Source organism: Rhamphochromis longiceps, linkage group LG3 (genome assembly GCF_057381845.1).
Source record: "Rhamphochromis longiceps isolate RC_006_pf linkage group LG3, R_longiceps_female_GT1.1, whole genome shotgun sequence".
Taxonomy (NCBI): Eukaryota; Metazoa; Chordata; class Actinopteri; order Cichliformes; family Cichlidae; genus Rhamphochromis; species Rhamphochromis longiceps.
In genome coordinates this window covers 35282908-35299192 of record NC_140559.1, presented here as the reverse complement: position 1 = coordinate 35299192, position 16285 = coordinate 35282908, and the positions used below count along the sequence as shown (strand labels likewise).

The 16285-nt window shown below is 42.3% G+C and overlaps 1 protein-coding gene and 1 pseudogene across 1 annotated transcript in view; one reads left to right on the top strand and one right to left on the bottom strand.

Moving 5' to 3' along the window:
• arhgap36 (Rho GTPase activating protein 36) overlaps nt 1-16285 on the bottom strand; it is an 84717-nt gene that overhangs the window by 61414 nt on the left and 7018 nt on the right. The gene's annotated exons all lie outside the window — the stretch shown is intronic.
• On the top strand, nt 8301-9647 carry LOC146674401 (uncharacterized; annotated as a pseudogene).

Here is a 16285-nt window from a genome sequence, read left to right as displayed (position 1 = left end):
TACTGTGCTTTGCATAATGTAACAGACCCTGACTGTTTTACATGTTAAGTTAGAAAAAATGGAAACAGCGATGTACAGCACCCAGGCTGAGCCATTAATCAGCAGCAGTCTTGTTTGTTCTCATCTCGTTAAACATGGTTTCACATCTTCTTTCACTCACAGCAGTGAGGCCTCCCCAGAGGGCAGAGGAAACAGGAATCTTTTTCTTTTTTTTCCCAGGAAATATGATGTAACTGCCATCTGTTTTTGGAGGCTGTATGACATAAGTTTGCCGTTGTTGAAATGCACTGTAGCATGACAGCGTACAGCGAAACGTTTCATTTCTGTTCTTCATACGAGGCATTCAGTTGTAGCACCTTGATCCACTAATTTATTTACTGTGGCAGTGATACAGGAAGGAAAAGGAAGGCGAAATAAGAAGAGAACACGACAAAAAGCAATATTTTTGGACTTTTACACACTTTCGCATGTAAAGGATTCACTATATACAACCCAAAGTTACTAAAAATAGAGCAAATGATATATAGAACACAGACTTCCTGAAGGGGTTTAACACAGAGATTTGGTGTTTGTGACCACAGACTGTATATAAAGGATGGACATATCCTCTCCAAAGTTGTCCATTGGTTAGTGAAGTCCTGTTGTAGAGCTTCAGGCCGCTGAATAAACCATCATGCTTTATTCAGTAACACATGTAATTAGCATACACCCATCAGGAAAGTGTTTACTGTAGTCACGGAACAAAAGAGATAAAAGGCTTTGTTTCCACTATAGACTTCTGTACAATCACACTTAAGTCCCGCCCACACAGGAAGTGATTCAGCTGTCCAGGATCACTTTTAGTCACCGGTACACATTTCAGGCTCCTGGCAAACTAGGTAACCCTCTAAATGTATTTACCCTCTTATATGTCAGTCAACTGTATCCTGTGGTCTCAGTGATGAACGACCTGCTTTTAAAGTTGGCAAAATGTTTCCCAGCACTGATTGTCATTTAAATTTGCTGAATGTCTCTGAGTTTCTGTGGTCAGTGACTGCCACATTGCTGCAAACTGCTTCCTGTGCGAATAGTGCTTTATAGTTTTTGTCCATATTAAGGAATCATCCCGTGCTCGGTATTTGAAACTGTGTTTTTTTTATTGCTTTTAGTCTGATACAGCAACAAAGTCTACATTAGGAAGCAGGAGATAGGTGCGGTGGAATAATTTGTCCTTCATCCATACAAAACAGTTGATCAGTAGATGTTTTATTATACCTTTTTTTATGCATAGGTTGCATTTTCATAAAAATTTACTTTCATTTTTACCTGCTGTTTGTTTAAGTTAGGGCCCCAAAACAGCTTTCCTGGAGTACTTGTAAAGTACTGCTTTTGAATTTGCTCTTATAACTAAAGAGGAAAAAAAAAAAAAGTTTTCCATGTACACCAATAAATATCCAATAAAAATCTTATTTTTCAAACTCGTTTTTTTGTTTAAAAAAAAATCAGATTTTTTACTTTTAGCTGAATTAATAAACACACAACGCACCCAGACGTTTATAAGAGCAGATATTGAAAAAAGAAATCTATGAAGGAAACATTAATCTGCAGATATGTCCTTGTAAAGCTCTGTTTAAAGTAGCACACAGCATAAGAAACACATACTGGCCTCTAGACTTGAAGCAAACCACAACATTTCAGACCTAATGAAATAATTGCAGATCGGACGATGAACACGAGATAAAATTAATTTTATTAAACCCAAGTGTGAAATCGTAGTTTGGTCCATTAATTCTCAATCTTAGTGGTGAATATAAAAAGACCTGCCAGCAGTTTTATATACTGTAATGCTACAAAACTGTAATATATTCAGAAGAAAAATGAAGGAAATCCTCCCAACCTGCTTTAAATTAAGAGCTAAGTTAAAATCATACTTGAGAAACGTGGCTGTAACATTTCTACATCTGATGGGTGGTTTAGACACTCATTACTATTCCCCTGTTGAGACACTTTATATAACAATGAGCCTATTATATAAAGCTCAGAGTTGCTTTTTCTGTATTTTTAGCCCACTGCAGATTTTTGCGGGACTGCAATCACTGCTGCTCTTGTAAGACTCAAAGGAAAGCTGACATGAGTCAGCCAGACTAAGAAAAATAATGGTAGCTGTGCTGAGTTTGGATTTAATGGGAACATTGAAAGGAAGATGAGAGTGTGCGATCTGTCTGAATTCACTGAGAGAAAAAGCCAAAAACCACCATCTGACAACCGAAACCCACAACATGAAAATAAATCTAACTAACCGTAGAGAAAGTGTGTCAGGTTATACCTGGAGCAGAGGCCACAGTTAAAACACAATTTCACGACAGTTTGCTCTTTTGCATGCAGATGAACAAAGGCTGCAACACACTCTGAGACAGTTTGTGAAACACTGACAACAGACACATTCACAGTATTTCTTCTGAGGAAGCTCAGCTTTGAAATATGGAGCAATGCAATTTTTAAAACTACGAGCTTCTTTTAAAACCTCACCAAAGCAGTTTTGGTACCTAAACCCAACTTGGGCGTCGAAATGAAAGAACATACAAGGGTTCAAATAGCAGCAAACTCAGCTGAATGACTGATCAATGACTTGTGCTGCCTCCTGCCTGTGGATGTGGATGCTTTATTTATGTGGATGCTTTGTTTTTCCTGTGAGGTTACAAAAGTACATTTTAAAATGAAACTGAAACAGTTTTTAAAGTGTAACCAGTTGTGCAGCCATGAATCGCCTGCTGTTTTTTGTTGTGGTATTTTATTATATTGCTGTCTGTGGCCTGTGGCGCTTTGCCTGTTTTTACTTTGTAGTGTCTGACAATGTGTTTCTAATGTGTATTTGTATGTGTAGATTGCAGATGATGTTGATTTTCTTTGTGTGTTAAAGACCCGAGTAGAGACGGGCAATGCTAACTAGCTTAAAGCTACAAACGCCATGGTGTGCTGTGTGGTTCACGTGACATACTTGTCCTTATGTGAAAATAAACTAAACTGCTCTGTATAGTGTAAAAAGAGGAAAATCATTCTATGAATCCAACTTAAACTTTTGTAAGAATATCAAAATTTGCCGTGAAATTATTACATCCAACATGGGAGGCTCTTTTTTGTTTAATATACTTGTGTTTTAAATTGATAAAGTGATTGGATTCACTGTTTGGAGATTTAGACACCAAAATTAGTTAGTGAAGACTCCCAGAATAACTTAATTTTAAAGTCATGGTGACTGATTAGAGAACTGAATTCCTTTATTGTCACTTTACCCAGTAAAATGAGATTCAATTCCAACTTTTCCATAAATGCAAGCACAGTACACTAAAAACCCATGCTGACAGGGGCCAGTGATAGGGCCTAGGCCTCCTACTAGGTGATCCTATGGTATCAATTTCAAAATCCTACATCGCTTTGTTCTCAAGTTATCACATTCAGATTTTAGGGAAACTAACCTTGACGTCGAAGTCACCGAGATTTGAACTCATTTGGGATTTTTAGCAGATGCACCGATGGTATCAGTTTGAAACTCCGGTGTCACTTTGCTCTTGAGTTATCAAGTGTCCACACTGCCCAGCCAGCAGTTTGACAGAAATCACCCGCATCAGCCTTTTACATGTGAGAGGTAAAAGGTGAAAAAGTAAATTAATAAAATCTCTCTGTAAGCAATGAAGAGATGCTAATATCCTAAAAGACAATACAAATATACAACATAGAAGAAAACAGGACGCAATATACAAATGCACACGGTGAAAGTTGCTCGAGATTTGTCTCTGATTGTGTGGTATGTCAGCAATTTGTGGGTCCAAACATTTCTACTAGGATGACTTGATGGAATAAAACTGTCTGCGCCCTGAGGTTCGAGTATCAGAGACTCTTTAACATTTGCTGGATGAGAGAATTTTAAATAGAAAAGAGCACATGAAGAAAAACTAAATACAACAAAAAGTCAAATTTTATTGCTGTTTAACTTTTTTCCACAATGATCAATCTTTAGCAATGATCCCTTTCTCAGTTTTTTAGCATTATTTAGTTTCAGCTCATACAGCCGTCTACTGTTCAGCTAGAAAAATCATTATGTAGAAAAACTATTAGACACTATACTAGAACATCAAATCAACGATGGGGTAATGTATATAAAGTACCTGCAGTCAGAGCCTGGTCTTTTGTATTTACCTTCATATTAAGTAAATTAACACAGAGCATATGTAAGATCCCAACCGAGGGCATTACTACACTGCCTGAACCAAACTGCGTTGGTAAGTTTGTGATTTTAAAAAGTGATTAAGGAGCATTAAAGACTACAAATTACGTGCTTTTCACATAATTTCAATTTTTTAAATTTTTCTTAAAGAAACCAAAATATATACAAGGATGTTTAGGGTTAAAACAGTGATACTGTAGTGATCTCACAAAATTATGTATCAAGTATGATTTGCCATTACAGGGTTAGTCTTTGTTGAAAAATGGTTCCAAAAGAAAGTTGTGCAGATGTTGTAGACTTCAGCACAACTGTCCATCTGCTTAAACATCACCTGGACATCTTTGTTGGATTTTCTAGTGACAGAGTTCAGGAATTTGTTTATAATAACCTTTCTCTGTTTCAAAGAAAATTTAATTAAAAAAGAAATCTTGTTTGAGAGGAATGTAAGAACACCAAGAATAAAATGCACTCTGCAATGGTGACTTGAACTTCTGACCTTCCAGTCTGTCTAATTCTTATCGTCTTGAGCTAGATGATCCTTAATGCTTTCTTTATTGCAATAATCTGATCTTCAATGCTTCGTAAGACACCGTCTGCCTGAACTGCTGTTGTACATGGAAACAGCTTTAACATCTGTTGGTCTACAGTTCAGTTTTTTGCCATCATTCTTCAACCAGCTTTGATGGGTGAGTAACATCATCGGAGGGACAGGTTGTCGTCACTGACAAAAGTTAAAGGATGTGTCAAACTCTCTGACCCCACCAGCTCTGGACCCAGACATCTATCTTGGGATAAAAGCCATGTTGGGATGTGGGCACCATCTGGGGACGGGTGGGGAACGTCTGCAGGGAATAGACAGGAAAATGTGGAAAATACCAACTGGGGCTCTTTCATGATTTGAGCCTTGCTGTCTCTGACGTGAAACATCCTGCATCCTCTGACCTGATACTGCAGTGCCCCAACAGTCATGTGATATCAGCAGTTCTTTTCTGAACCTGGTTCACCTCCTATTAGCCCAGCACATAAAAGCAAATCCGGCACAGATTTTATCTGAATTCAATACTTCTTTATCCCCCTTCTCAGAATAAATTCCTGAAGAGTTTGACTCTCATCCCCTCCTCGTCTTTGACAAGTTGCCCGTTGCTTGTGTAACAACACTAAGTCACATTAAGAAGTGGATTTTTGAACAGATAATGCTCACTTGAAATGACTGGGGCCTGAGCAAAGCTCCTTAAAACCAAGAAAAGTGCTTGCAGCAGATTTCAATAAGCAAAGATTTAAATGCACTGGGTCATGCATTGGCTTCCAGTATTATCTATTTCAAAGGTTACCACATCCATATAAGAAATTTAAAAAAGGTGCTTTGCATAGACTTGGTAGGGACTGAAATATTTTTCAGTGATTACAGGAACAAATGTAATGATAGTGATGACATAATGGGGATCTGGAGGCAAAAGCTCCTTGTTAGGATATTTATTGGTTTTAGCCTCATCAGGGTAACTGTTGAGACCACCAGTGTCCATTCAAGGAATCAAGGAACCCACTCAAGGATATCTAACTAATGTCTTATATGTTATAGTGCAAAAAAATATATACTGACAGCAAACATTACCAATACATTTATAACTTCTGAGAGAAATCTGGCAGGCAAGAGGAAATAATACATCTATGATTTAAATAATAACATAAGAGTTGTCCCAAGACCAAAGGATGAAACACTGCCCACAAACGGTCTAGCTGAGCAGTGCCCAACCTTTTTTTGTGCCATGGACGTGTTTAATGTCAGACAATATTGTCACGGACGGCCTTTAAGGTGTCGCGGATGAATACAACAAAATAAAATGACACGACCAAGACAAAAACTGTATCATTTTGCAAATATAATAATAAACGCGAAATCACGGTGTAATTGTGAAACTTTATTAGCAGCGTCCTCCTGAAATGCGCCAAGAACATTGAGAGTAACATCCTCCTCTCTGCCCCTTAATGCTCTCTGGTTGCTATGGTAACGCGTACATATTTCTTTCAAAATAACAACTACAACACGGGAAAAGACCCAGGGAAACCTAGTTAACGGTAAAAACCCTGAAAAAGATCAATTTCACACCCGAGCCTCAACTCTCGCAGACCGGTCTGTGGCCCGGGGGTTGGGGACCACTGTTCTTGATGTCAAAGACATTTAATGTCGTGGGCCACACACAGCCCACTTTTATCTTAAGTGGGGCGGACATTGAAACTATAAAATAAATAAGTTAAACTACAGAAGAAGTTCCGATAGCTCATTGCTCAGACTGTCCGCTAAAATAAAGAAATATTGGATACAAACATTGGATCTATATTAAAGAAACACTGAAACATTAATTCACTGAAAACGCTTTTTAAAACTATAGTAGTGGAAAAACTTGCTTTTTAAATGGTTTATCTATTACTTAGTAGTAATATTGGGTTGTTTTTATCAGTATGAAGAGCTGTAAAACATATGAAAACATAGTTTAGGTCACACTTGGCCCCATGAGGTTGAATTGAGGAAGTATTTAGGGATAAATTGGATTTTTTTTTTTTTTTAAATCTTTCTGGATGAGTGAATAAGGATCCATGAGAGCAAAACTATTTTTTTTTTCAAATTTTCTTGATGTTCAGCTGACAACTTTCATGACAAAAGGGGAACTTTCAAATCTTTCACGTCCACTTTAAAACCTTCTCATATTGAGATTACCATTATTTTTCCAGTTTTAGGTCTCTCTTCAAACTCAAATAAATAAATATTATCTAAATTTAATAAATTTAATACCATTTAAAATCCCACGCAGCAGCTCTGCTTATTCAGCGGTGTCTCTGAGTCACCGCTTCTCCTGGTTTACGAACCGAACAACCATCAAGCCTCCAGGCAGCACTTGAGCCCGCCTACTGTGTGAGCTGAGGTGCACAGCGATCCTCCAGCCTCAGAAGTCAGTAAATCAGTGCGATGCTGGCATTCGTGGTCCACCAACAGAAAATCCATCATAAAGTTTAAACATCCAGAGAAAGCTGCCAGGGCCGACAGATGCACACGGGCGTATACGAGATGATGGATACACGTGGACAGTGCGAGGAGACTGAGGAGCCACTGAGAGATGCCAAGAGTGAAGTCATAGCTACAACTTGAAGGTGAATTCAAAACAAAGTGGACTTCTTTTTACAGACTGTATAAACAAAAAAAAGAGAGGGAGAGAAGGAGGAAAAAATATGGCGAGAGGTGTTTCCACTGATTTCTCTGCAGCTTGTAACAGTTGCTATCGTAATGCAGTGTATCACCACATGGCGGCGCCTCCTGTCTCACGACTGGTGTCACCCCCTTTTTTGTTCTTCTTCGCACTCCTCCTGTAATGGATGCTCCCGTGTGTACGCGGACTAGTGTGCTCTTCAGTAATGTGTGGTAGAGGTAGCACTTATTTTTGATATTGTAAATAAATGAGTACTTTTTGGAAAGTCAGAAGCTGTTGCTCATTCGCTATCCACCTGCACACCTCCGCGGCTGGCTTCATCTCCACCGCACGTTACAACTGGCGCCCGAACTTTTTCCCCTTGGACTTCAGACGATTTTTGCATCCCGCCGAGGATTCTTCTCTTCTGGCACGTGAACTGTCTCGGAAATCCCCCAAGTTTTGCGGACGCTCGGACGTTTTCTCCAGCCATGGCCGCAGCCTCAGCTCAGGTGGGACCCGACTAATTTCTGGATACCGCGGTGTGCCGCTGCTCTGCTTGGGAGAAAGAAAAAGAGAGAAGCTGACTCCGCGACGCGAATGGACTCCGTGGATTTGTTATTTGGACGTGCTGTTGGTTTCGTCTTCTAAGGATTAATTCTTCTGTGGAGAGCCTGGACATGAACATTTCTGCTGGCTTTCCATTCCCCTTTCCCTCTGCTGAGACTGACTGTAGTACATGTAAGTGAGAACTTGGCCGACTACAACCGTTGGTGCTGGTCTTCGGCTCAGTATAACGAAACGATTTAAAATTAATCTTTGCATTTTTGTCTTTCTAGTCTGATCTGACTCTTTTACTACTATATCAATAACTACACTGTGCCCTGGGGCGGCTTAATTTTTTTGAAATCACAATGGCACACTGCCCAGACGACTCTGACTCAGACATGGAACTTACCTCGTTACCTATGTGCCAGATAGTTGAAAATGTGACTCCTAGCCTTAGCCAACAAGTGGTGGAGTTAAGAACTGAGGTGAATAAGCTTAGTGATTGTTTATGTGACTCACTGAACATACAGCAGAGTTTACTAAGGCAGTGGGACCAACTCACAATGGGGAACTCTCCCCCTCCTGCAGTCCCACAGTCTCCTGTTTTCCCAATGGCCACATCGACACCTCATGTTCCTGCGAGAGACAAAACTGAACCCACCAACAGTACCAATCCGTTCCTGCCCAGCAACCCATTTCAACCTACAAATCCTTTTCTCCCATCTCACTCACTTGAGCTCAGCAGCACTTCCAGAGTGATTGCGGCAGCTTTACATCACGCAAAACTGGAGCCTCCTGTGTATGCTGGGGACGGCAGAGTGCAACCTGAGGACTGGTTAAACGCAGTTGGCACATACAAAGCCTCATTGAACCTAACCGATGGGCAATTGCTAAACGAACTGCCACACTTTCTTGCAAAAGAGCCCGGGAAATGGTTCAAGGCATCACATCATGGGCTCAATTCTGTCAACTGTTTAAGACAGTTTTTCTGCCCTCCGACAACCAAGAACGCATCCTGAGAGGAATTTTAGATCGTGTTCAGGCTCAGGACGAACCACTCCCAACCTTTGTTGCCCACATGTTGAGTGAGTTTGACAAACTGAAGAGTCCTCCACCTGAAAAAGACAGAATCGACCTAATTAGTAAACATGCTCTTGAAAAATACAGAGTTGCCCTGTATGGCGCTAATGTCACTTCTGTAATGGACCTGCTGCTACGTGCTCATGAGCTTCACTCAGTGCTTGGACCACAAAGACCACAGCCTGCTTTATGTAGCAAAGACAACTATAAGCCTGAACCTTACTGCTTCAAATGCTCTCAGCCAGGGTTCACCACACGCACCTGCCCAAACTGTAACACCCAACCTCATTTGCCACAACGAGCCTCGAACACCGCTAGGCATGGCCCAGTCCAGCCATTGCCGGCACCTGGCCCCTCTGACCCTGGCCATGAAAAGGTGGAATTAAGCAGCACCACATCCCAGCCACAATACAGGCAGTCGGGAAACTACAGGGAGGGGAGGACATTTCACAGAGGCCAACCTTCCCCCAGTTACTAACGGAGCCTCACACGCCCGATTCACTACAGGGTGGACACAGTCTTGGACACTTGGAAGACAATTTTTCACAAGTCCACTGGAATACCCCACTAAGAACGAAAGTGAACTTCAATGCTTCATCTGTGGATGCTACCCTCGACACGGGTGCTTCCCTCTCGGCTGTACGAACAGATCTCATTCAAGTAAATGACTCTCACCCTAGAAACACAAGTGAGTGGAATGGTCCTGCAGTTAACCTCGCCAATAATGCTCCCTGTATCCCTGACGGTGTTATTTGGCTCAATATTGGATTCATGAACAAGAACTTTTACCAGCGTTTTGCAATAATACCAGATTTGTCCTCTCCTTTCATTCTGGGAATGGATTTTATGGCAAGAGCTTCTGTTTCTATTCACATTCCCACTAGAACCGTCTACATTGAGGACATCCCCTGCCCACTCGCAGACGATGAAGAGGACCTTCAAAATGATTACTCACATTCACCTGGAACACTGATGTCTTTGGACTTGGTTCGCTCAGACTTAACAGCCAAACTGTCTGAAGCAAGTCTCTCAGAGAACAACAAGGATGCTTTACTCAATCTGCTCAGCAAGTTTAGCTCCTTGTTTGATGGTCAACTTGGTCGAACGGCTCTCACTGAGCACGCCATAGAGACTGGCAATGCAACACCTGTCAATCTCCCACCCTATCGCACGTCACCTGCTAAGAAACGTGTGATTGAAGAACAAGTACAACAAATGTTGAAGGACAACATCATTGAACCTTCCACAAGCCCTTGGGCAGCTCCTGTAGTCATTGTAAATAGAGCGGCCACGGAACCAAGGTTTTGTGTGGACTTTCGAGGGCTCAACCAAGTTACCCGAAAAGACTCTTATCCCCTGCCTCGTGTAGATGAGTCTTTGGACTTTCTGGCAAGAGGAAAGTTTGTCTCGACATTGGACTTAGCGCGAGGCTATTGGCAGGTTGCTGTAGCAGAGGACTCGAAGCCTAAAACTGCCTTCATCTCTCACTGCGGTCTCTTCCAGTTTCGGGTGCTGCCCTTTGGGCTCTGCAACGCACCTGCAACTTTTCAGAGACTCATGAACTCTGTGCTTGCTGGCCTCATTTACAAAACGTGCGCAGTCTACCTGGATGACATTGTTATCGCCTCACCTACCTTTGAACAGCACTTAGTGGATCTTGAGGAGGTGCTGGGCAGACTCCAGGCTGCTGGCTTGTCATTGAAGCTCAAAAAGTGCCAATTCTGCCTCGATGAATTCACCTTTCTCGGTTACCGCATCACATCATCAGGTGTTAAGCCCGATCCAGACAAAGTAAAGGCGGTTAAGGAGTTTGATACCCCAACTTCAGTGAAACACGTCCGTCAGTTCCTTGGCTTGACTGGCTATTATCGACGCTTCATTCAGAATTATGCCCGCCATGCCGAACCTCTTCACGCCATCACCAGAAAGGACAATGCTTTCCACTGGGACGACAGCTGTCGAAGGGCCATGGACACTTTGAAGGATCATGTCACATCAGCCCCGATCCTGTCATTTCCAGACTTCAACCGTCCCTTTTCCATTCACGCCGATGCATGTGACATTGGTCTTGGGGCAGTGTTGATGCAAAAGGATGACAAGGGTCGTGAGTACGTTGTGGCTTTTGCTAGTCGTTCCCTTCACAAAGCTGAACTCCCCTACTGCACTTCAGAGAAGGAGTGCCTCGCTGTGATATGGGCTCTGGAACACTTCCGCCCGTATGTTGAAGGTGTTCATGTTACTATCTTCACTGACCACAACAGTCTCAGGTGGCTCATGTTTCGTCAAAACCCAACGGGCCGACTCGCCCGCTGGTCACTTCGTTTGCAGGACTTTGATTTCACAATAGTGCACAAACCTGGTGCACAGAACAAAGTTCCCGACGCACTGTCACGCAACCCTTTGCCTCTGACCTGTGACAGGCCGACTGATCTTTTACCAGATCATGCTGTTATGGGCAGCCTGGACATTCGTACTCTGCCCCCCGTCATTCTGGCTGACCGTTCACAATTGAGACAGCTGCAGTTAGACGATCATGTCACAGGTCCACTCCTCAGAGACATTGAAGCAGACTCTCTGAACAGCTCGGACAATGCCACCTTGTTACAGTATGTTGTGTATGACTCTCTTTTGTATCACAGAGAACCCAAGTCCACATGTGCTTTGCACCCTTTGAAAGAGCTGAAACTGTTTGCCCCTACTTCCATTAGAGGCACCTTGCTGGACTATTACCACGACCACCCCACAGCAGGTCACTTGGGTGTTTCTAAGACATTGGCTAGACTGCGTTTTAGGTTTTTCTGGCCCAAAATGGCAGCTGATGTGAAACACTATGTGATTTCATGCTCAGTGTGCCAACTCACCAAGCCAAGTCAAAAAAAAGCAGCCGGTCTTATGGTTCCCATTGTCCCCCAGAAACCCTGGGAGTATGTGGGTGTGGATTTTGTTGGGCCACTTCCCCGCACCCCCACTGGTAATGCTTATTTGATCGTGTTTGTTGACTATTTGACTAAATGGGTTGAAGCCAGTGCTGTCAAAGAAGCTACATCTCAGGTAGCAGCTGGTAAATTCGTCACTGACATTTTTGCTAGACATGGTACACCCACTTACCTGATTTCTGACAGAGGGTCTCCTTTTGTGAGTGAGCTTTTTGAACATGTTGTTTCTGCATTAGGCTCAGTGCACAGACTCACTACGGCATATCACCCTCAGACAAATGCTACTGAACGCGTCAACCGGACTCTGAAAACTGCAATCCGCGCTTATGTAGGTGATAAGCACACATCATGGGACAAGTTTCTCCCTCAGATTTGCTTTGCTCTGCGCACCGCCCCTCATGACAGTACAGGTTTGACTCCTGCCATGATGCTTTATGGTCGTGAGTTAGACACCCCGCTTGACCTTATCACTCAGCCTTCTACAGCAGGTGTTGATGAACCGGGTGTGCCTTACCCTGAGACTCTGAGAGCCTCCCTGCAGGAAGCTCACGACCACGCCAAAGCAGCTTTGGACTATAGCCATGACAGACAAAAACATTACTATGACTTGAGACATCGACATGCCACGTTTCGTGTTGGTGACCTTGTGAGAGTTAAGACGCACCCCAGGTCAGATGCTCAGTCTAACTTTACTGCTAAACTTGCACCACTGTTTCAGGGACCATTGTGTGTATCTCAGAGACTCAGTGATGTTAATTACAGGCTCACTTGGGTGGACTCCGGTGTGGATGCAGGTGTTTATCATGTTGTGAACATGCAACCGTTCCATACCTGGGACTCTCTCACTTCCAAAGAACATTCTGTTTCATCGCCTGCCGAGAGAGAGACCGCAGAGGGTCTGAACTCTGACTCTCAGGCCCACCCTGGCCCCCCTGCAGACACTGACATTGACTCTGAGCCATTCCCCTTTGATTTACCGGACATTGACTCTTCTTCTGGTGTGGGCGCTGTTCCAGAGAGTGTTTCACCCAGATCTGTCCAGCACCCAGCTGCTGGTGGACATTACAATCTCAGGCCCAGACGTTGCCCCAGAGTTACGTCTGGCTGGAGCAACAAAAGATGGACTAATGATTTTCACACAACCAGGCTTGATCTGAAGTGAAATGTTCTGGTTAAACCTGTTTGATGCTGTCTTGTTGCATTGCTACTTTGAGTCATGATATGTAGATGTTTCTGTTTGCTCTACTTAATCCAGTTTTATGGCTCTTTAGTGCGTTAAGGTTCATTTTTGGTATTTGCTTTAAAAACAAAAAAAAAGGAAAAAGTGAAAAAACTAAGAAGACTGATTTTCCACTGTACATGTTCGTCTTATTTTCACCAATTTCATTTTTAAATGGTCTTTTGCCCTGTGTGTGCACTAATCTTAGCTGTAACCTCTATGTATAGGGTACTGTTAGGTGTGGTGTGTGCTTTTCCAGCTGTGTATGGCTGAGGACAGCCTTTTTCTCACCAGGGGGGACTATGTAACAGTTGCTATCGTAATGCAGTGTATCACCACATGGCGGCGCCTCCTGTCTCACGACTGGTGTCACCCCCTTTTTTGTTCTTCTTCGCACTCCTCCTGTAATGGATGCTCCCGTGTGTACGCGGACTAGTGTGCTCTTCAGTAATGTGTGGTAGAGGTAGCACTTATTTTTGATATTGTAAATAAATGAGTACTTTTTGGAAAGTCAGAAACTGTTGCTCATTCGCTATCCACCTGCACACCTCCGCGGCTGGCTTCATCTCCACCGCACGTTACAAGCTCCTCGCCTCAGATTTACACAAAGACAAAACCCTCGGAGGCTTAAGAAGTTGGGAATCCTACGGTTTTCCTGTCATAACTCAACCAAAGTCTTCCAAGGACAAGAGTAAGCTGTGGGCTTACTGAGTGCACAGGTTAAGTAACATGCACACGCAACACTGATGTTATCCATTGTTTCTTGGGAAGATGATGGCAACCTTTCTGTCTGTGATTAAAAAGCCTCTGAACCAGTTCCCTAGCTCTGCGCTCTGGAAACACTTCTTATCACTCAACTCGAGTCGAGAAGAGTCACCCCCGAGGATCTGACGATACAGGCTGTGAATCCACTTGAATCAAACAGACTGAGCTGACACAAGATGACACTGATGCAGAAACTTCACAGGGTCATTTATCAGTCAGCGCATTATAAATGCTGCATTCGTGACTTTCAAAAATATATTCTTAGTATTTACAGATAAGAGTATGTTTGGAACGCCGTAAATGCAACATGCAGCTGATCCGAGCAGAGTCGCCCAGAGCGTAAATGATTAAATAATAATTACACAAAAGAAAGGTTAGGAAAATCTGGTTATGTTTCGTGTCTCTGAAAGAAAAAAATATCAGAATATCTGATTTTTAAATCACGGCCTTAAATGACCTATAATATTGGTTGGACTTTAATAGTTAATAGTTTACTTTTTAAGAGTTCTATACCCAAATCACTCTCTTTGCTCCATGTGACTGTAACATGGCAAGAAAACATCACTACTGTGAATCCTGAGGAAAACTAAATCATCTTACAACTCAATGTGGTGAGAGGCTGTGTTTGATAAACAAGCTGAAGAAGCAATACAAAAAAGGGAACAGAATGTCCTTCATATGATGTAGGATTAACTTGTGAAATGCTAAAGGAAACCAGATTTTCACTATGGAGACACATCAACACATTCAATGCCTCAAATGTTTTGCAGGAAAAACAGGAATAGCTGCACACAAACACTGAATATTGGTGCCACGTTCAAAGTCATTTAAAACACATTTTCATCCCCGTTGTGAACTTCAGCAGGTCATCCTGACCTAAACGCGCTGAGTTGGTATCATGTGATTGATCTGATACTTCAACTGCTTGCGCTATCAAGCAGTTGAACGGGAGTACCCAATAAAGTGACCAGTGAGTGCATGTTGACCACAAAAACAGTGTTGCAAAGAAATGCCAAATGCTGTTGATGTCATTTAGAAAACAGTCTTTTCATCACAGTTTGTCCATCAGAGAGTGCATCCATATGTTGCTTTGTTTAACCATAACGTCTCCCACAAAGCCTGCACACAACAGATACCCATTACCTCAAAATTATAGACACCATTTAAAACGTTTCCTTTTGTCTCTGAAGTATCTAAGTGTTTAAACAGCACTAGAAGAATAACTATCGCAACAGCACCAAAATTATGAACAGACAGATTAATGACAACTGAACCTGCAGCTGGAAGTGGTCAGCGTCACTCCGGTTATATAACACCGACCACGGCTGATGAGAGATTGCAGACTGTTTATGAGGACAGCCTGTAGGCGCTGGCACTCACTCGTGCATCACTGCTGCAGCCATGCACATGCACACAGACGCTGGAAGCCATGCACGTGCAGGAAAACGCTGAAGGCATCACCAGAGTTGATTATGATATAAAGTTTAAAGAATACAGGCTATTTTTGTTTTCGCTCATCTGTACTGAATCATGGCAAAGTGGGTGATTGACCACGATGTTAAACATTTGAGCTTGAACTAAACTCTGTGGTCACTGTAAACTGTACGGGTGCAACACATACAAACACACGTATACCCACTAAGTAACAATTTCAAGAAAACTAAAGCACGCTCAGTGACCAGCTTCCTCCAAAACCTCTTTTTGCACAAGACTGAAAGGATGTTTTTTAATGACGCTTATATGAACTATATGAACTGACTTCCTGTTGAAGCCAGGTCCAATAGGCACCAAGAGAAATAGAGCTTTTGTTAGTTTTGCATTTTTCAGCTCCTGATGTTTCCCTATTGATTTTACCCTGAAACACAATCTTTTCCTGAACCTCACTTAGTAGTTTTCTGTGTCTAAGCCCAACTATAGAGACAGTGACAAAACAAAAGTTAAAAACAACTAAAGCAAATCTCTTTAACGTCTCCTACCTCCTGATTCAGACTTCGTCTCTAATGCTGGAGTCACATTATGAAAAACATCCTGTTGTTGTCCTCAAGTCAACTTTTGTGTATCAAGATGGTGATAAAACAACAATAAGACCGAGTGAGCCCGATATCAGTTTCTAATTGATTAAGGTCAAGCTGTCAATTACAGCTGGACAGCGTGATTAACTGTGAAAAACAGGTAAAAATTGCAAATCCACAAACACAGAAATCCCCATTCCTCATAGCAGTTGCTGCAAGCAAGTGATTTAACTGACAAATGACATAAGTACTCAACATTTACCAATTACACAGCAATTATTTGCAAAGCTTAGCCAGTCTGTCTGATTGTAGTTAGTCCCAGTTAAACCACGATTGCT